General features: G+C 37.7%; 3 long non-coding RNA genes across 4 annotated transcripts in view; 1 reads left to right on the plus strand and 2 right to left on the minus strand.

Moving 5' to 3' along the window:
• Positions 1-255: 255 nt before the first annotated feature.
• LOC137856917 (uncharacterized) lies at positions 256-6741 on the minus strand. The gene is made up of 4 exons (XR_011096874.1): positions 6390-6741; positions 5693-5775; positions 3661-3718; positions 256-1746 (listed from the first exon to the last, which is right to left on the minus strand). It is a non-coding gene; the product is annotated as an uncharacterized lncRNA (long non-coding RNA).
• Positions 1743-3648, plus strand: LOC137856918 (uncharacterized). The gene is made up of 3 exons (XR_011096875.1): positions 1743-1874; positions 2234-2348; positions 3371-3648. It is a non-coding gene; the product is annotated as an uncharacterized lncRNA (long non-coding RNA).
• A 5013-nt stretch (positions 6742-11754) lies between the features above and the next one.
• Positions 11755-21564, minus strand: part of LOC137856920 (uncharacterized) — a 55872-nt gene continuing 46062 nt past the window's right edge. For both annotated transcript variants that reach the window (XR_011096878.1, XR_011096877.1), the window contains exon 6: positions 11755-12721. This is a non-coding gene — a long non-coding RNA (uncharacterized lncRNA). The remainder of the gene's footprint in view (positions 12722-21564) is intronic.

Consider the following 21564-nt stretch of genomic DNA (forward strand, 5'->3'; position numbering starts at 1 on the left):
CTAAAGAATGAATGTGCCTTCCCTAAAGACATGTAGTGTGTTTAATCCCATCAATGCTTAGTGCACTTTTTAAATCCTGGATTTAATATACTTTACCACAAGAGGGCAAGATGAAGTTACCCTTCCTCATACTGGATCACACCTAACTCCTCAATTATTACTATTAGTTATATTATGACATCAAGAAGAGTCCCTGTTCAAGATGAGGTTCTGCAAATGGTGAAGTGGAATACAAATCTAAGAGAGAAGGAAGAATTAGTTTATATTCCAAACTTACTTTTATTCACAGCATTCATGGAATGGTTATGGCTGGCCAAAATAAAGAGGAATGTCAGAGCTCAGACAAGGAAGCAGCTACCTTTTTCAAGAATATCCAAGAATACACCACTTCTGCATTAGAGATAAAGTTTTACAAACAATAACAACACCCCAAAACACCTACATAACATGTTGTATGCAAGAGGTGAAAATGGAAGACTAGCAGTCATCTTTTTCAAATATTTTAGGATATTATGTCTGCTAAACAGTAGTTTCAAAGGAAAATTTGATAGTTAAATCCAGGAGCAAAAATACAAATTGCTCTGGGAAGAGTGAGTACTAGCTTTGATAAAAATTTAAGTTCATAACAGATAAAGTGGAACAGTTTGACCCATTGTCAGTCTATTTTAAGATGAACATTTGTTAAATTCTAATGAAAAAATGTAGCACTTAAACTTTGGCAGAAGGACAATTAGTTTCTTTTTTTTTTTTCTTTTTTTTTCTTTTTTTTTTTTCTCCTGAATTGAATAAAATTGCATGGCACTGATTTTTACTTTAACTACAAGCAATAAATAAGAGCTGCAACAGAAGCTAACAGCTATTGGCCATATCTACATGGATATGTCATACAAGCAAAGTTCACTTCAATTTCAAGCACATAAAATTTATGTCTACACCATATAGCTTATCATGCATTAAGCCTGCTCACACAAGAGCCGATTTTCTAGTGTTAAGATCAACTTGCACCTTTTTGACGTGTAGGGCTATAATCAGCTCAGCCAATCAATGCTGTCTGCACCAAGAAGCAAGAAAAAATGCCTGAGCAGCTATTATACACCATCAGCTAACTCCTAACCACTTCAGGCAATTCAGACTGAGAACTTTTAAGTCAATTTACATTAAAACATATCCTTCCTGCCTGTAACGTGCTACGCACATTAGGATTATTTGTTTGTTTTGCATTCTCAGAAATTGCTGGTGAAGCACGGTGATTGGGGAAACACACTGTGCCTCCAGCAGGCACTTGAGAAAGTTTATAGGGCAAACAAGCTCCCAGTTTCCCTAGTCACAGTCAGTAGATTTACATGTTACTATAATGAGAAAGAACAATAAGCTGTCATTCATCAGCAGATACTATACAAGTCTGTCCATGAAGAGAAGATACTGGAAGTGGATAATCTTCGCATTCTTAGGCTCTGCTTTGAGTATGTTGACTTAGAGAAAAATAGCAGACAAAGACAGGAAGACCAAAAAGAAACAGCAGAGGTCTGGAAAACCTCTGGAAGCAAAGCTGATAGTTGGTATCATTTATGAGATTGAGCAAAGTAAATGAGGAAGGGGTTGTCTGCACAAGTTTCACTTCTGGGACTGACTTTTGCACAAACCCAGAATAATTAGAGGACGCACCAACTCAGGACTTTTTGCTCTGACACATCACATTGTGGAATGCATAATGTGGATCCATGTCTTGAACACTGGCCCATTATCCTATAAACACAAGCAATGAGATACTCAAGTTTTAAGCAAGCTGGACATCCAAAACAAAAATGGCATTTTGTTTTAAACTCTTCCTGTGATTAGCATCAATATTCCCATCCCAGCACAACAGGACAAAGGTAGGCAAAGGATGGTTACAAAAATATTAATAAAAAATTTTAAACTACTGAGATGTGCATGCTTGAGAAAAACATTTGAGATGAATGTTGTGTGCTGTTGTTTATTTGAATTTCGTTTTATCTTCTAAATACATTAAGTTCTATGTTTCTTACCATTTAAATATGATGAATGGGGGGAAAGTTTTGCTTTTATCATCTTAGTATAAAATAATAAAATTTAACAGAATATTTTCCTTTCATTTCATGAATTCATTATTATAGATGGAAAATAAAATTTTATTCTATCCAGCAATAAGATCGTCAAACTTATTGTCTTATTTAATGAAGTTAAGAGGAAATGAAGATAAACTTTGTTACAGAATTTCCAGAAAAATAAATTTTAAGGAAGAGACCAGAGCATAAATAAGACCCGAGATGAGAACTTTTTACTACAGCACACTCAGCTCTTTCTAGAATCTCCTGCACTGATTTATGGTAATTACAATGATGTATACGGTGAGAAGTCTCTTTTACCTTTAGCATGTCTATGTTTCGTCCTATATACCTCTGCCATTATGATCCAGTCTTCCTCTCCCTCTCTTGCCAAGCGTATTGAATTTCTATCTGTCTACATCATCTACAATTTCCTGCTGAATTAATTTCTTGTAGCCTACTCCTTGAACCTATTCAATCAGATTTTTAGTCTTTACTGCACTGAAACTTCACTTAAAGGGTTTTCTATTTTTCTCCTAGTCAAATTTCAGGGTCTGAATCTTCTTACATCTCCCTGGGACATCTCAACAGCTTTTCATATAACCAGCCATCTTTTCTCTATGAAATCTTTTCCTCAACACTTTATGTTAGTCTAACTTCTTGTGTTCTTCTTGCTCTCTAAATAACACCTTTTGATGTCTCACTGAGTGAGACATTCCTAATCTCTATTCACTACTGTCTGAGGTGACCTCCCACCCCCATCTAAAGCTGCCTTTTCTTACTAGCATGTCTTTTCCACAATGTGATATGTGTGAATAAGTAAGTATTTATTGTGTAGTAGCTATGAAGATAAGAAGAAATCAAAGCTATAGTAGATAAAGATGTTACAGCTGCCTTTAAAAAAATAAAATAAAATAAAATAATGAATGACCAAGTGAAAAAAGGTATGCATAAGGCTAAATTTGCCTCCTTCTAAGCTTCATAAATTCACATATGCTCCAGGGAGGAAGATAATGCAACCCTAATAGAGTCTTGTTGAACTTGGCCATTTAGATGGCTAACCCTTTTCTAACATGGTCTTTTTCTATATTAATAACTGTTCCAACTGATGTCTTTTCCTATTACAGTGATATTCTGTCAGCAGTTTGGGCCTCATGAAAAAGACCATGAGGCAGTGAGGCAAAGCAGTCTTGGCAAAATGGACAGCATGATATTTGGCAGGATTTAATGTTAATTCCTTACAAACATCTTCAAAGAGTGTTCTTAATTTAAGTCAAAGGCTAGAAGTAAACTCTTTTTCTCAGGCCTTATTTGGTAAAGGAGAAGAAGAAGAAGAAGAAGAAGAAGAAGAAGAAGAAGAAGAAGAAGAAGAAGAAGAAGAAGAAGAAGAAGAAGAAGAAGAAGAAGAAGAGTTGTCTACTGTAAAATGTCACTGTTTTTCCAAAAGAGAGGCTTTTTAAAAAAAAAAACAAAACAAAACAAAACAAAACAAAAAAAAAAAAAAAAAAAAAAAAAACAGCATACAGTGTGTGGAATTAATGTAGTTCACACAACAGGTCAAGTCTTGGTCTTATCATCTATATACATGATTTACCTTTTCTTTTTTTCTCATGTTTCTAAGATGGTTTTGCCCCCTTTGGATCAAAGAGCTCCTGCAGCAGATAAAAATAGATGAGATCCAATCACACAGCGATGGCACTGACTTTAGTCAGATTAAATACACGAAGAGTAGGTCTTTTTTTTTTTTAATTGCAAGTGGCTAATTCACTGATTGCTAAAAACTATTCATGAATAATTTATATCTTAAATATTAAACTACGTATGGGATGAGTTACTAGGGAGAGTAAGGAACCATAAGCCTACAACTCTTCTCTATAAAGTCTATGCTGAGCTTTAACCTGTGTATCATCTACTTCTTAGTTGTTTAAATGATTGATCTTAATGTGTGTAAATAGCTTAGTGACTTATAAAAAGTTATTAAGTTATTTATCAATTTTAAGAAGAAATGGCGATGTACAGAATAAATACAAAGAAAATAAAAACCTTTTAGGCCAAAATTGGAGCCTGTCATTTGTCATTGCTTCACTTATAGATTGTGATGACTTTGTTTCTCCATTCCAGCCCACTTAGGGCATTTTTAATGACCATAATATACTATATGTACTATGCATGTGTAAGTGTCTAGGAGGTAGTCTTCCTAATGAGCTTCTTCATCATAAAAACAAGTATAAACACAATGCTCAATTCAATTTATTTTATTTTTTATCAAGCACATCACAACCATTTACATGTTGGGGCTTAGAAGCATGTAGTAAGACATGAAAACCTTCGCCATTCCATTTTACAGGCAAAACATTAAGGCACAGAGAAATGAAAACTAGCAATTCATAAACAAGGGTGCCCAGTTTGAGACATTTGGAACCTGGCTGCTGAAGCTCTGAGAACTACAAAATTACAAAATTACTTTAAATGAAACTGCAAATTGTCACCTTCTGAAGGCCTAGCAAACAAGCTCCTCTCAAATTTACCAAGCAAGATCAGTAAGTTTTTTTTGAAAGCATCAGCCTAAAAAAACATGCTGGAGATCAGAGTTGTGTCTTACTCACTTCTTGGCTTTGTTTCCATACCCCTATATCTTTATTTTCTTTCTTTGGGTGGAACTGTAGCCTGAAGGTCAGTATTGCCCTGATGAAGTGGACAGTCCACATTCCTGACCTCTGCATGAGGCAGGTATGAAGTATCCTGCTATGGCAGCAAAGGATGCTACACAAACCACACAAACTGCATCCAGTGGAGGACACAATCCAATCTGGGTGATGGCGAATGTTAATCCCTGACACCCCAGCAGTGTGAGTTGTGGGTCTGTAGTCTAGCTTCCTGCAGGCCTACTGCTTTGTGTACCGTGTAACACCTGGGACACCGACTGGGACTGATCTAAGGGGAAGAGTGCCACCTACTGAACCACCAACACGAGCTATCAGTGCCTGCAATTCAGGAGAACGCTATTCCATTGAGAGCCTGGACACAGTCTGAAGCAAATTGTTTGCCACAAATTTGAGCAGGAAAACAAACATACACAATCAGATTGGAATGAAGTGAAAAAAAAATGTGCTGGATCATAGAGCAGATGTTGCTAAGTGTTACTAGGCAGTGCCGGAACACGCCTGTGACTGTCATGCGTATGTCAGCGTGCAAGAAAATAAAGTGTGTACTAAAGATAATGAATTATGATATTCACTCAACTAGAGAAAGACTAGACTGAGCTCTTCTCTCAACCATTTACCAGTAGGGTTGCTGAAGCCCACCAGAGAAGAGGATGCAGGGCTGGATCACATAAAAGCAAAGTGTAGAGCTTAAACAACTCCTGCTTTAAAAATATTTTATTTCCAGTATCCTTATGGGTGCTTTTATTTTAATCTTGAGATCCATCAGTCTGTCTACACAATTTCATAACTATTATGCACCTGCTTAGCCTGCACTGCTGAAATACTTCCACAGCTCATTCAGTAAGTCCTGTTTTATTTACAGCTACCATCAAAATCACCTGAAACTGACATTTTTCATGTAGAATCCATTATGTGGCAAAGTTCCATATTTATATCAACATCTAAAAATACATGACTTACTTGGAAAACATAGCTAGCTTACTTTTCAGTCATGCTCATCTTCTGAAGTAACGTGGAATTTAGATCTTCAGCAATATTCCAACCTCAAACACACACACACAAAAAAAAAAAAAAAAAAAAAAAAAAAAACAGAAGTGAAATAGTTAAACATTTTATTATTCATGTTGCATTCATAGTAAATTGTGTAATAGTTTTCATGTCTTAATTACTTAAATTTTATATTGAGCTATAGTGATATTATCTCTCTTTTTGTCTCCACACAATTGTATTTTATAATAGCTTTTATTAGGGCCTACATGAATGGAATTTAAAATGAACACATCATTTCTGTTACTTCTACAGTTGAGAAAAGAGAGCACTTTTCTGATATTTGGCGTGAAAAGTGCTTTCCTTTGTGTTTTATGACATATAGCAAATTGTATTAGTTAGGGACATATTTTGAGCAGGAAGGTAACCAAGAGGAGTACAGAACAGATCTGCCACTTTTGGTAACTACATCTCAGTCTGAAAGGGGCTGCAATGCCCAGCAAACAGTGGAGGAATATTTCCCTCCCCCCCCCCCCCCCCCCCCCCCCTCCAAAGGTTTGCTCTTGTTCTTACTGAAATAAAAGGCAAAATTTCCACTGACTTCCACGAAAGAAACACTGGAGTAGCAGATACACAGGCTAGTGCATGTTTATACAATCTGTCTACCTACCTCTGAAACTGAGGTCAGCTCCCCTGCCTCACAAACTCCACCTGCTCTGCCAGCAGCGCCTACCTCGATACCATCACAAATGCCTCCGCGGCCTCATGTTGCTCCTTGCATTTGGGGAGTCTCCTTGAAACCTGGCTGCTAAGCCATTTCCTTCACCTTTATGAAATCCTTCCTAAAGTCTCACTTCTGCCAACACACCTACACTCAATCTGTGTGTGGGATGTGTAAATAAATTTAAATAAACATTTGTTTTCAATTGTTAACAGAACTAGCAAGGCATGCACATCCGTGGCTTAGACACACAAACAAGATACCACAAGATATCAAGTTTCTGCTGAGCTGCAGGAGCTGCCTGCATGCTCAATATCCCCCCACAGCAATCGCAAGGTGAGGCAATCTCGCCTCACCCACCTGTGCTGGGGGCCGAGCCCACTCCAAGTGCCGGCTGCTTGTTGGAGGCTGAGGATGCACACGGGCAGCTACCACGCGTCAGCTGCTACATGGTAACTTTTTCCTGCACAACTTGCTCAATCAAACATATTGATACCCTGCCATTTCTCACAAGTACTTTTGGAACTGTAGAATAATCAATTGAAACATGTGAATAAATACATATTATGAAATCAAGGAATTTTATTTATTTATTTATTTATTTGGAAGTGGGTAGGGTAGGTCTAACTTGAATCTATAAGTCCTATTAAAAAGCAAATCAGCACATTGACTTTTGCTCATTCGTTTGTTATAATTCAACAAATGATATTTAAAAGCCTTTTTGCAAAAAATCTGGCAACACCAAAGTACAATAACAAACTGTACAGTTCTTAGGCCAATCGATGTCAGTGAGAAAAGGCATCATTCCAAAACACTGATGGATTTATTTTTTTAAATCTGAATTTCACTCGGCCCTTTGGAAATCTCTCCTAGTGAGCATCAGTCTTCCTATTCAAACTATGGGCCAGATTCTGCCTTCAGCTATCATGCCAGTAACAAAAGGAACAATTTAGCTTTTAATTTCTTCCCCTTCCTCCCCTCAAGACTTGTGAAATGTCACCCTATTCTTTCCATATCACACACCTCAACTCTTTGTAGAAATACCAGAATTTGCCTAACAGTCCCATTCAGTCTTGCTGTTTGCCGCCTTCCTTGCTGATATCTAAGAACATTTCCTCATCTTGAGCGTGTTTTTTTTTATTCTGAAGATTGGTTCCCTTGCTTTTTTTTTTTTCCTCTCTCTCTTTTTTTTTTTTTTTTTTTTTTTTTATTAACATGTCCACACTGTTACTAAACATAAAGGGTTTCTCAAGGAACCAATTTTACCACATTTGTTTGGGTGTTATATGGATGTTCGGAATAGAAATCAAGAGTACAAAAATAGATTTTCCTGATTTATGAGACATTCCTGTTTTCAATTCACCATCAGTATGTGCAGACACGATGCAGTCAAGAAATGAAGCATCTGGTTCTCCCACGTTTCATTTATGAACTTTAGCACCAGATGTAAATCATTCATAAAATCCCAAAGTGTTGGAAGAATCTCTTTCTTCATTTCAACAAACATATACTCCAAGTACTGTACCTAACACTTCACATCATTTGTTACAAATGATGGGATCTGAATTTTAATGACTTCCAGAAATAAATTTCAAGTAGGAAGAAAAGATGAAGGAAAACAGGTGAGTGTGGCATCTCTTGTTTCTGACCGTGAATTCTCTTTGAAACCAAAAGATGTCACTTTAAGTTATTACAAACAAAGTCTATACATGTTATTACCTGCATGCAGAATGTTTTGAAGAGAACAAATCTATTAGCTTATAACTGTTCTTCTCCCAAATCCTTTCCATTAGTGTCACATTCATGTCAGCAAATGCTGATTCAACATCAGATCTGAATTGCCTTCCTATTCTTATCCGCCAATCGCCCTTCCTCTCCTCCTTCAATCCCTCTTTCAGTCCCATTTGTTCAGAAAGCTCCTCTTGCCTTTCTCTCAACATCTGTAATCCCTTCCTCCTCCCTTCCCACTCCTTTGTCTCACTGTGTGCATTGAATTTCATAGGATAACTCACACTTTGGGAATTAAGCACCTGCCAAAATAATTACGGGATCGAGGCCTATTCTTTATGTCAAGGAAACCTGTCTTCTTCTCTGTGTAGAAGAGTCTTTTCAATGATTATGCATTAAACAACACTTTCAACAACAAATCAGTCTTTTCTGGCCCTTTTTTAATACTACATTTCTTACATATTAATTTAAGTGCAGAATTGTCAGGCGTGCATTTCATGCACCAAGATTACCTTATACCACAGAGAGCCGAGGATTGCAAAGTGCAAGGAAAAATATAACAAGAAGGCTCCCCTAAGGATCTCTTGCTGGAAAAAAAAAAAAAAAAAACTGTTCACGAGGGACCAGAGAGGTTAAAAGTATTCACGGAGTCGCAAACCCTCCTCAGCTCTGTGCTCCTTCCTACATACACGGCAGCCAACTGCTTTGCAGGCTGCCTTTCAGGGCAGCTCTCCTTGCTGTCCTCTCTCCCAGCCTGGAAAGGAATGGGTGTAATTGGCCCCAGAGTACAGATATCAGCAATAGAAATCTTATGGTACAATTCATATGCACCCAGTACTGGGAACGTAGTGGTTTGCTTTAAGCAGGCTGGGAACACAGCAGGGGCAGACCCATTGGCTGCAAATATCATGCAGAAATCACAGCTGCAACTACAGCCCACAGTTTATAGTACAAGCTGTGGATCCATTCCTTGGGTGCCCTAAGACCTTGGATGGAGAAGGATTCACAGAATCACAGAATTGTCTAGGTTGGAAGAGACCTCAAGATCATCAAGTCCAACCTCTGACCTAACACTAACAAGTCCTCCACTAAACCGTATCACTAAGTTCAACATCTAAACGTCTTTTAAAGACCTCCAGGGATGGTGACTCCACCACTATCCTGGGCAGCCCATCCCAATGCCTCACAACCCTCTCAGTAAAGAAGTTCTTCCTAACATCCAACCTAAAACACCCCTGGTGCAACTTAAGCCCATTCCCCCTCATCCTGTCACCAGACATGTAGGAGAATAGACCAACTCCCACCTCTCTACAGCTTCCTTTAATGTACTTATAAAGAGCGATAAGGTCACCCCTGAGCCTCCTTTTCTCCAGGCTGAACAAGCCCAGCTCCCTCAGCCGCTCCTCATAGGACTTGTTCTCCAGACCCCTTACCAGCTTTGTCACCCTTCTCTGGACTCTTTCAAGCACCTCCATGTCCTTCCTGTAGCAAGGGGCCCAAAACTGAACACAGTACTTGAGGTGTGGCCTCATCAGAGCCGAGGGGGACAATCACTTCCCTAGTCCTGCTGGCCACACTGCTTCTTATGCAAGCCAGGATGCTGTTGGCCTTCTTGGCCACCTGAGCACACTGCTCAGTCCTCCCAGTCTCTTGCAGCCTTGCCCTCCAGCAAAAGCACCAATTGTTCTGCACCTGCCCAGGGAGAGTTACAGCTCCAATTGAGTCCTTACCACTGTGAAAAAAATAAATAAATAAATAAATAAAAATAAAAGTAAAAAATCTCTTGTCTCACAAACCAAACTCGGTGACTTTTGAGGTGAAGCAGAGCAGGTTTTCAGCAGTGCAGACAGCAGCACTGCACAGTACAGTTTAAGGCACCAAATGGACAGCACTGTATCAAATCAAAACTTCAGGGGAGATTTATGTAGGCACAGGATAAATGCTGAAACTGAAACCTGGCCTGAATATGGGGAGTTAACATCTCCATTGCTGAGAAACGTGATATAGGTGCTTTAATGATGGCATGTGCTCAACATCCCAGCCTCCCACGTCACCCCAAAGACCATCACCAGGAACATAGCCAACACCCTGCTGAGACATGGGTTATGGAAGGCAGAGCATCTACAAAACACCAGCATCACCCCTCTGTGGTCACAGGTCCCCCAACTGGTGTTAAAAGGTGAGCTTGTCACATGGAATGGTTTCCTCTTTCCATAAGTAGTTCCCACTGATTTCAATGGACAATTTGTGATTCAAGATTCTGCTCAATGTCAATCGGACCATCAAATTTTGACTTCTCAGAGTCACTAGTGGCAAACAGTGAAAAAAAATGCATAATATATTATTAATATTTATTTATTTGGAATTGCATCTAAACATCAATGTGTTTCAAAAATAGGCAACACTATTACAACTTTGTCATTTTTTTCTTTTCTTTTTATCTTTTTATCTACACTGACAACCTTGTCAAATCCAAAAAATAAAAATAAAAATGTATTAGCAACAAAGCCAGTTCAGATAAATGACTAGTCATACCTGCTATTTGAGAAATCTTGGTTTTCTTTTATTTTATTCCCCACCCTCCCACCATGTCAAAGGCTGCAGCCCGAGCCTTTCAGAACTCTACAGGCACTACTTACAGTCTCATCACAGTCCCACAGTGCTTGGGTGGTCTCCCTCAAACTAACCAAGGCAGAAATACCACCTCCTTGATCCATAATGCACTCATCCATTTCCCGTGTCTGTTCAGACATCCTAGGCCAATGATTTATTTGCAGAGGTGAAGCTAGGAAAACCTCCCCCCTCCCAAACATATGCACACATACTTTTATAAAGTGGCTGAAATATTCAGTAACTTCCCAGAGGGGAACGGGTTTCCCCCCTCCCTCTCCTATATGTTTTATATGGTTTCCACTATTATTTGATAAATGTGTTATGACACACTATTTACCTCGGTCAGCAGCTCTGGGGAGCTTTGTACAGCTTTGCTCCCCACCTCTGCCACCCACGAGATATTTCACATATAAATCACATTTCCAGATTAAGACAATACAGTTTGGTACTGAGAAGGGAGAAGAGAGTTAGGATGAGATATGCTGGAGGAGGCTTTGGTTTCATCTCTCTCTTTCACTTCTGAGCCGTGAAGACCTGATTCTTAGCCTGTAACAGTGGCTCTGTCAACTCATTTTTTTTTTTCTTTTAAGTACAGGAAGACATTCTCTGTTCACTGCTATAACTCTCTGAGTTTGAGGTTCCCAGGGAAATGCTCAGACCACAGTCTTCAGCTCAAGCAGGAGCAAGTGTAAGGAGGCTTATCACACTGCACATATCCACAGTTACTGAAGTGATCTTTTCCAACCGAGGGCAGCAAGTGTGCCAGGATGTACAGTATGAAAGACATGGTGCAGACCTGTTCTGCTGAAAATAAGACTTACGTTTAAAGTGGATGACCAGAGTTTTGTGCAGAATTGCTCAATACTAGCTGACAGTCAGAAATTTGTGTGGAGGAGGAGTTTTCCTCCAAAGCACTTGCTAAATGACATTGCTGCAGCAACTACACATCAGAGGAAGAGTTGTAACAGGGAAGTATTTGGAATAACTATCATTTATTTTTATACAAATTGGATAAAAACATTCACAGGGAGCACCATTTGTAGGGTTTGCAGACACAGCGAGCAGTTTGGGAAGCATTCTGAAGTCAGTGCTGCAGATGTGTACTCACATACGTATGTGTCAGAATGGAGCAATACCAAACCTGATTAAGCCTGCTCTCTTGAAAATTACTGAAAATCAGAGTTTTCCTGGAATCACAGTCTGACTTTCCAAAAACAGAGACAACCAAAACCTCAAACGAAATTAGACCCAGGAGAAAAACAAGCCAGCTGTACCAACTGAAAGTGTTTCAGAGAACACCACTGTTCCAAAGACTGCATTGTTAATCCCACTGACACACAGCAGTATCCAAAGAAAAGGCAAGAGAACCCAGTCACAGTACTGTCAACTCCAAGTATTTAAAAAGAATGAATTAATAGTCTCTTCCTCTTCCCTATAAATGAATAAATAAAATAAATAAATAAATAAATAAATAGATAAAGAAAGACAGAGAGAGGCTGAGAGTCACAGAGATCTTGTGTATTTTCTTCTGTGTGTTTTTAAGTTAATTTAAAAAATAAATAAATAAATAGATGAATTATGGCAGAAGCATACTAGCATAAGATGAAGAATGTTTCCTCTCCTGTGAATTCAGGGTACCTGACACCCCAGTTAGGCTACTGGAAAAACATCTTTGGACTATGTCATGGATACCAGCACTCTCCTCACCACTTTCACACTCAGATAACCATGGTCCTCCCAACCCCAACAAACATGGGTACAACCTTTCTTCAGGGAGCATATGAGTGCTCATTACTTTTTCCCCTCCTCACATGCTTCTACAGAATCTTTAAGCCATTTCTACTCAATATTATTCCATAAGGTGTGAGAGGAGGTGTGAGATATCCTTTCTCATTGAGGTTCCCAGGGCAGGCTTCACATTTCAGGTAAGACAAGTCAGCCTGTAATGAAAAATAAAGTATAAGAGAACAGCACTGCGGTAACTTTTACTGTAGTTTTTATCCTTTAAAAATATTAAAATATTCATGAAAAAATATTGTTAAAGATTTTTTAAAAGGTTGTTTCATCAGAAGAACCCCCAATGTCTTATGTATTTATCCTATTTCCTGTCTTTCCACTGTCATAATAACCCCAGTTCACCTATCAGCTCTATTCTCCCCCCATCCTGTGTAACCCCCCAACAAGCAAATAATTTCTTGCTATAGTGAGTTTGGAACTGTAAGCAAGCTGTTTGGCTAGCCAGTACATGTCTGCTAATTGGTTACTGAGGGATAATTAGCATACACTGTTTTTTCTAGACACATGCTCATTTTCAGTAAACTTACAGGAAGTTAAATTTTGACTCCTCAATCAAGTTTGTCAAGATTGGGCCTTGTTTTCAATTGACTTTGGGGACGACAGACAGATAGTGTGGTTGCATCAACTCCTAAGGGAACTGAAGTAAAAATTGAAGTGTCTCTAGTACTACAAATTCACTACTACCTATTGGGCTACAGCTTGGTACATCCTCATTAGATAAAAAGGAGGGGAGCATGACCTGAGCATGCAGAAATTAGGTTGTAAATTAAACTACAGAAATTTTTTGAAACCAGGGGGAACTAAAAGGGTTTTACTAGGAAAAAAGGTGTTAACAAAATACCTAACATAGAGTCTTGTCAAACAAACAAGTTACTCTGTGCACAGCAGCAAAAATGAATCCTGTTTTACAGTGATATAAATGTATATATTAAATTTCCCTGTATTGTAGTAATATATATAGTAATTCGCTATATCCACAACCCTTTCTGCCAGCATACATCATCACCAGGTCTTCTGTGTCACACTGCAGAAAGTCTCTATTGCCACCTCATTCTTCCACAACCTCTCCCACATCCTTAAGGATCACCCAGCCTTGTGGCAGCCCCAGCTCCATCTGGGATGGGAGAGCAAGCAGGGTGTCCTGTGCTGGGCTGACCCACACAGCCACTGCTGAGGCAGCTGGTGAGGGAGTAAAAGACAAAGCCCTGCAAGATAAAAGAAACAACTCTTACAAAATGCATAAGAACTTCATATTTTTAACACCCCCTAGCACTCCGACAAATTTGATCGAGTGGCCAGTGCCTTACAAAGTTAGTGGGGAACAGAAGCTGACAGGTAAACATCATGATAGCACATGTCTCACTTCCTTGAAAAACAGGCTGAAAAGATGAGAAGGCTCACATTCACCTGATTGTAAATGATTTCCTGTCACTGGGCTGTGTTTCTGTGACCCTGGTCATTTAATATGCTTGCTTTTCCCTATGTTGTCTGATAGTGGCTTGGCAGCCACTCTCCCTATGACAATGACTCAATGTGCTGCTTTTCCTGTCTTATTCTATGAAACACATCATTTGATGTGACTAACACAACTCATTTTGATGAGTCACAGAGCCAGGAAATGTAAAGAAGATGTGGTTTTCTGAAGTGTGCAGTTCAAGCAAATGTTAGAAAAACAAAGTTTAAAAAATAATTCTTCACCTTAAAATTGTGCATATGAGATAGCTCCTATCTTCCTACATGGTACAAAGTCCCATTTCTATTGCTTGAAGTTATTAGTGTTAACATTCCTGGTAGCATGTCTGGTTAATCTAGGAGATGGGTGGAGAGAATACACGAAGGGACATTGTATTTGTCCATGTTACAAATTTGACACACAGTTTCCATCATTCTTAAGGAATCCTCGAAAAATTGAGCCTTGTTTTCTGATTTCTAATGTACAGTCTGTAACTGCTGCCTCTATTTCAGTCCACAGTTTAAGAAACCGATTTGCTAATTTGATGAGTCCAGTGAAAGAAAAAGAAAGTAAAAAAGAGAGAGACACTGAGTCTCTGAATCCAGTTCTTTCCATTTGCAGTCTAGACTATAGTCTATACCTACAAAACTATCCTTTCCTACAAGTAGTTATAAATGTTTTGCCTACCTACATAAGAAAGAAAACCAGTATGGATTTTCACATTTTTTCTTTAAGGATTCCTTATAACTGAGAAAGAAGATGGCCAAGAAAAGGAGATTGCCACAACCTTCCTTCTCCCTCTGACCTCAAGATACTGGAAACTCCTCCAAGAAGGAAAGGGAGGGGAGGGGAGATGAGGAGAACCAGAACGATAATGTTGCTCTTCTACACAGTTTTGTATTGTTTTACAAGAGTAAAGAAACACCCCTCTGCTACAGCTATTGCTTTACTGAGGATGTGGAGAGATGCTGTCTTTCCCTTTAGAATACAGGAAAGTTTCTTTGTCATCTCCCTTGACAGAGCCACCAGCTTGAAGAGCAGGAATGAAAGATGAGCTTTTTTCTTACCTCCCCTTTTGTCTCCCCAGAAGTTTGCTGTTTCCATCACCACACATCACAGGAGATACCTAGCATTAATAGTTCTACGATTTCTCCTCCTTCCTCCTTGCAGCAGCTAATGGCAAAGTAGAGAACACTGGTCAGGGAGCCCCTCACTACTCTCTGCAGAAGGGGAGTAGAAGCTCTGTGTAGCCAAGCAGAGAACATTTGGTCTGGACCTCGGCAAGAGGAAAGCTGACTTGGTTGGCAATTCTTTCAAGACTACAGGATGCCACAGTTGCAAACAGCCAGACCACAGTCAAGCAAAGGAGAAATACAGAGCACTGTCATTTCAGCCTTTTTCTTTTTAAAGGCAGAGACACAGTTGAACCAAGAAGCCATCACCTCCTCTCGAATTATGACCAAATGAATGCATTATAGAATATTTTTCTGAATAAAAATAATGTACTTATTTGAAAATAAAGCATGATTTTTTTTTAAGGAAATGGCAGAGAACAAAGTGCACAAGGCCAAACTTTCTAATAAATGAGATTTATTATGGGAAAAAAGTCCAATAATTGCATTTTCAGGGGAAAGGTCATTATTACTTAGAAGGAGGTTAATAGAACAATATTAATAGCTTTTTACAGGGCAAAAGAGATAGATGCAGTATTAATATGAATGAAAACAAGAATGAGGATGCTCCCTGTTACCAAAGTTTAGACTAAAAATACAGAAGGTCAAATTCATCTTTCGTATTCCCCAAAATAAAGAACTAGACATTATAAAATGTTATCAAGCCTTTTCATTCAGTGAGTTTAACAGAAAGTAGCAGAAATAAAGTGATCAAAAGTTTTAGCCTGAAGCCAACAATTAGAAGCACAGCTCAAGTTCTGTGTCTCTGGGAGACTCTAAGGGAAGATTGTTGAAGATAAAAGTCAACATGACTCCATCACTGAACTTTTACTAAAGGAATTGCAGTAATTCTGTCTATTTGGCCAATATTTTAGACTAATTTTCTAAAGTAATGGAAAATTGCCAGAGATAAAAATAATCTGCAGTATACATTAATAATAATGCCATATTACACATCCATAATGCTTTTCATGCAAAAGTCATAAAGTACTTTATAAACACTTAATTAAGCCTCCAAACACCCTGGGAATAGCTGATTTTTCTGAATCACTTACCAACTGGGGAAACTAAGGCACAGGCAATTTAAAGCAAACAATTTGCCTCAGGTTATGCAACAACGAAAACCAGTAACAAAGCAAGCATCTAGGAATGAAGAGGGCATGTGCAAAAAATGCTACCAAAACTAAATGTTTTTTCAAACAAAAGACATCTGCCATACTTTTCCAGTTTCAAGCACTTAGCAATCTTTTACAGACTTCTAAGAATCTTTTCCTTCACAACTATTTCTAGAGACATCAAGCAAAATACATTTTCTACCAATAAATAAATAGACAAACAAATGAACAGAGTATTTATTTAAGCAATTTTTGAATATGGTGCAAAAATACCTGTGCATCCTCATTGGCAAAAATAGCTAGAGATAAAAATAAAAGTCAGGAAGTTTGATTTTTAATCCCCAGCTTTGACCACTAACATCATTTTTCTGTTTTAGATAGTGTTGAGCGAGAAAGAAAAGAGAAATCCAAAGGTGATTATAAAGACAGTTATTAACAACTGTCATGCACACATGTAAACTACTAGCATGCTTTAACTAGAAGGCTAAGCAGGATCTGTCTAACTAGTAATTCCAGCCTGAATGCACTCAGCAGTACCGCACCAGGACTCACAATTATGTAAGTCTGCTATTAAAATGCAAGTTGGAATCAACTGTTAAATCTCCATAGTGACGAATACACTGAAAAGCTGTCCTACTTTAGAAGATTAAATTGACTTTATTTTTGGTTATTGTATCTAAACACTGTAACTTGCTGTATTGTACTCTCACTAATTTAGTTTTCCTTTACCAAGCACCCCAGACAAGAGAATTTGCTTGAAGTCTCAGTCAAGCTGGGAATCATATATATTTAGGACATCTTTTCAGAATACTGTAATTATGTGAGTATAAGTATTTGAAGTCAAAACTCATAATTGTGTGTGATGAGAGAAAACTGAGGAATCTTTTTGTTGAATGTTTTGGCTGTAACGAGAGCCGCCAACCCCACCAGTTTGAGGAAGTTTCAGAGCAGATGTCTGTATAGTGTTTGGGATGCAATTTCGTGATGGAGTTAAATGAAGAAAATTATTTAAGGGTTACAATACTTAAAAAATCCCAATGTGAAATTTAATTTTACTAGTAGTGCTGCATTGTATAATCATTTGAAGAAGAGATTACTTAATATAATGTAATGGGGGAGATTAATGTAAAAGATTAACTCTTCAGCCCTTACTCTTGTACTATGTTCTTTATATACTAATCAGGTAAAGAGATGGATAGTAGCATTTTAAAGGCTTCCTTTTCTGTGATCTATTTCTCTGAGTGAAAAGATGATGTCTAGCCTTTCTCACACTGAATTCATTGCTGTGGTCTATAGGAAAGGGCTTTTGGAAGAAAACCTTAATATAAGTCAAGGCAAATTAAATTGAGATACTGGAAAAGGCATAATGTGAACAGAAGAAAATATCATGTGAGAACACATAAGGGCTTAATTTTCCCATTACTAAGGCAAGACTAGGTGAAAGCTAATAAATCACAGCAGCACAGTACCACATGGAAATCAGCATCTCACCTAGGTGGAAGTCACAGCTGATGACTGCTGCAAAACAAAACCCAGGTACCCCTGTTATTAATGAGTACCCACTTACCACGTCTTTCACAAAGCATAGTAAGTCACTGTAAAGTAAGAACATTCAGAAGTTTTGGCTATTACAGTGCACACAATCTACAGAAAATCATACGGGCAACTCAGCTTCCTTAGCTGGTGGCAACAGAAGCAGCCAACTGAGAAGGACACAGAGATCTGGGTTCCCTACCCTGCTCTGCCACCTTGTCAGGAAATAACTACCCTCTAATTCCTCTAGATTCTGCCTAGAAATGTCTTTTTTTTTTTTTTTTTTTTTTTCCTGAGTGTAGGAAGGATTGATGACAGTCAAGTGCTTTAGAAAAAGGTTTCAGAATCACCCTAGTGCAGTTCAGAGCTTGGTGATGGAAGGTGGGGTTTTTTATTATTTATTTATATATATATATTTTTTTTTTCTGGAGCACGTTCACAGGTAGAGAAATCAGTCTTTTTTTTCTTTTTTTTTTTTTCAAAAAAAGATATTTCTAAAACATTCCACTACTCCTTCTTCCTAAAAGTGACTCTTGCACAGATAATATTGAAATCTACTTATGTTTCAGACATAAGTATTATATGATTTTGTTGGACAGAGAGATAGATAAAAAGGAACAATAGATTGCATTTTTTTATTTTTTTTTCTAAATTAAGCTATTTTAAGTCTTCTAATCTTAAAAAGCACTTACTCAATTTAATCACAATTTTCACAAAATACTCTAGTTGTCAGTAAGTCTTAACCCTAGCAACATGAATGCACAGGGATTTTTATGGGTTTGTCAGTGGTTTTTTTTTGGTTTTAACATTTTAATTTTTATTTATTATTGAGCTGCTGGAGGGAAAGAAAAGTCTTATAATGGGACTGTAGCTGAATGCTTAATTAGGAACAGTTTATCACCTCTTCAAATAAGCTGAAGAGTTACATAACCAGGCCTTGCAATTCCTACAGATAAAGACAGTTTAACTTGGTTTTCTATGGAAATAAGCTTTATGTAACTGTTTTGTCTGTCTCTCCATCTTTTTTTTTTTTTTCTCCCCTTTCCTTTCACTCCAACAAAAGACTGAACTATTAGCCAATTTGAACTTGAGGGCTAAAAATCTCAGAAATGATATTCCTACTGGTTTCACGAAGACAGCTGATGAGATAAGAGAGAAAGACCTAAATCAGTGCCCTAGTTTCCTCTAAAGGAAAACAGAGAAAGTTAACAGAAGTGAAAACTTGGTGTGAGATTATACTACTTGTAAAGCCTGAGCTGCAGAACAGATTGACTCCTTCAGATTTCATGAACCCTATTTCCTTTCATGGTCAAATCAATGGACAATTTGCCAGCCTGAGGCCAGCATCAGTTCATCACCACCTCCTGGGTCAGTCCAGATATACCCTGCCTGTGCTACAGGCTCAAAACAATGGCCATTAGGAAACACATGGCCACGACTACATTGAAGATGAATGATTTCTGTGGTTTTCTGTTTTTCTGATTACTAATACAGTCAACACTGTTTTGACTTTTCTTTTGGCTGAATGCAGTGATAATAGCTGGTGGAAAATGAACTATCCAGAAGTGCTCATGATCATCTACTTCAGCATAGGCTGAGGCAGAAACAGGTCAATGTTGAGAGCAATTTTGAAAATCAGAGCCCGGAATATTAATCCTTTGTTTATTCCCTAGACTAATGTCATTACAGGAAAACCTTCCTCATGCTGTAAAGCCAATTTACTCTGATGCTAAGAAATTCTGTGGTTCAGTCATAGTGCCATTGTCTACCTTTGATTTGGAAATTTCAATGAGAGAAAATTGCTCGAGACAACGAATCATAGTTATTTATGATGAATTCTTCTCTATTTTATGTTTATTGCATCTGTTTGAGATATACTTTAAATATAAGTTCAGACCAGAATTCCTAAATTTGCATAAATATTTGAAAATTGCTGGATTTTGAGAAAGCCTGAACACAATCCAAATTGCTCTTATCTTCACAGATCTAAAGCAAAAGCCAAAATTCTCATATTTTGGAAAAAAAACACATGAAGATTTTAATATGGTAGTCCATGTTCATACACAAAGTATCAAGAAAAATCTAGTCAACACTTTATTATAGTTTCAGTACTCTATTGAATGTCTCATTTCAGTATCATTATATCTCACTGTACTTGAGGGTGAATTTTCTCCCATATTTTTCACCTGGTTGGTCTGCACAGCCTGGGATGAAACTGCTCTAACGTGTGAAATACTCCTGGACTCATTCCTAAACCATCATGGACATACTGCCAAAGTGAGCCAGGGAAGCAAAACATTTGTTGTCCATAGGAGTGCTATAATATTATTTTTTCCTCTGTGTGCTTTTCTCAGTTCTGGTTCATTAATTCAGTACATTGTTATAGTATACTGGTCTACAACTGTAATTTTTCTATGCCTCCTTTCTGTGTCACAATGTTCACAACAGGCCTATCTTAATATTATTTCACACAGGACTGCACAGAGAGTTTATGAACATTTCATGGTGCTCAAAAACTAAACCCAGAGACCTCCACAACTATTTCCTTTGAGACAGACGTGAGGGGAAAGATGGTGAAGCTTGGGAGATGCCTTAAGACATATTTATTTTACAAATTGAAGGTACTAAAATTATCTTGATATAGGAAAACAAAAAACACACCACACATTTTGCCAAATGTAAATTAATTAGAAGAGAAATAAAGATACATTTATCTTAGCATAATGGTAAGATTGTACCAGTAATAATCAGGTATGAACTCAGAGCATAATGTTCAAGAATCAGTATAAAAGATAAATATAGTAAAAACAACATAAATGAACAGTCACTGAAATAGTCTCAAATAATGAAACATTTAGATAAATTATGAAGATGAATATAGTGCCTCATATATCTGTGTGTCAAAAAGAGTAGTAATATTTCTTGCATTAGTACAAAAATGAATAGTTTTGTCAAGTTTTTATCCTGATAAAGACTTTTTCTTATGGCTATAGAAATGTATTGAAGTATTTAAATCACCTGTCAAATATAAGCCTACTCGAGCACTGACACTTTAAAAATATAATGTGAAATCAGACATCATTTATATTTGCTAGGATTTTTCATGTTGTCTTATACAAATGGTGAAGCTAGACGCAGAAATAGTAGATTTTCAATTTTAACCTTTTTTCTCCCTAATTTCCAGAATGTAATTCTGCCCCCAGCTGGTTAAGACATAGCTGACATAGGAGACTGAAAGGGAGAGAATATTGAACCTATGAACTCTGCTTCTTCTCAGATGATGACTACAATTTGCATGCAAAGTATCAGCAGCTTTACTGTTCAGCACAGGTGCTAATAGATTCCAAGTTCTTTATGTAAGTATATACTGCACCCTCTTCATTACAGCACTAATAGCAGAAAGGTGAAACTGTTTTCAGGAAACAGAGTTCATTGATTACTCCTACAGAACATTACAATTAATGACATGGGTCTGTGGTAATTGCTAAACCTGTATCAGATCAACTGAAAAGAAGAAATTTAATACACACTCCCATCACCATTACATTTTAGAAAGTTGCATACATCTACTGTCTGGGATGGATTTTCACATGCCTATTTGTCTTCCTATTGCTCTTTTTCATCAGGTTCTAAGTCTGTCTTTTTGTGAACAGAACGTATGTACAGAAAAATTTATATGACTTTCACTCCTTTTTCAGGTATAATTGCAGCCC

This window comes from Anas acuta, chromosome 5, assembly GCF_963932015.1.
Source record: "Anas acuta chromosome 5, bAnaAcu1.1, whole genome shotgun sequence".
NCBI lineage: Eukaryota > Metazoa > Chordata > Aves > Anseriformes > Anatidae > Anas > Anas acuta.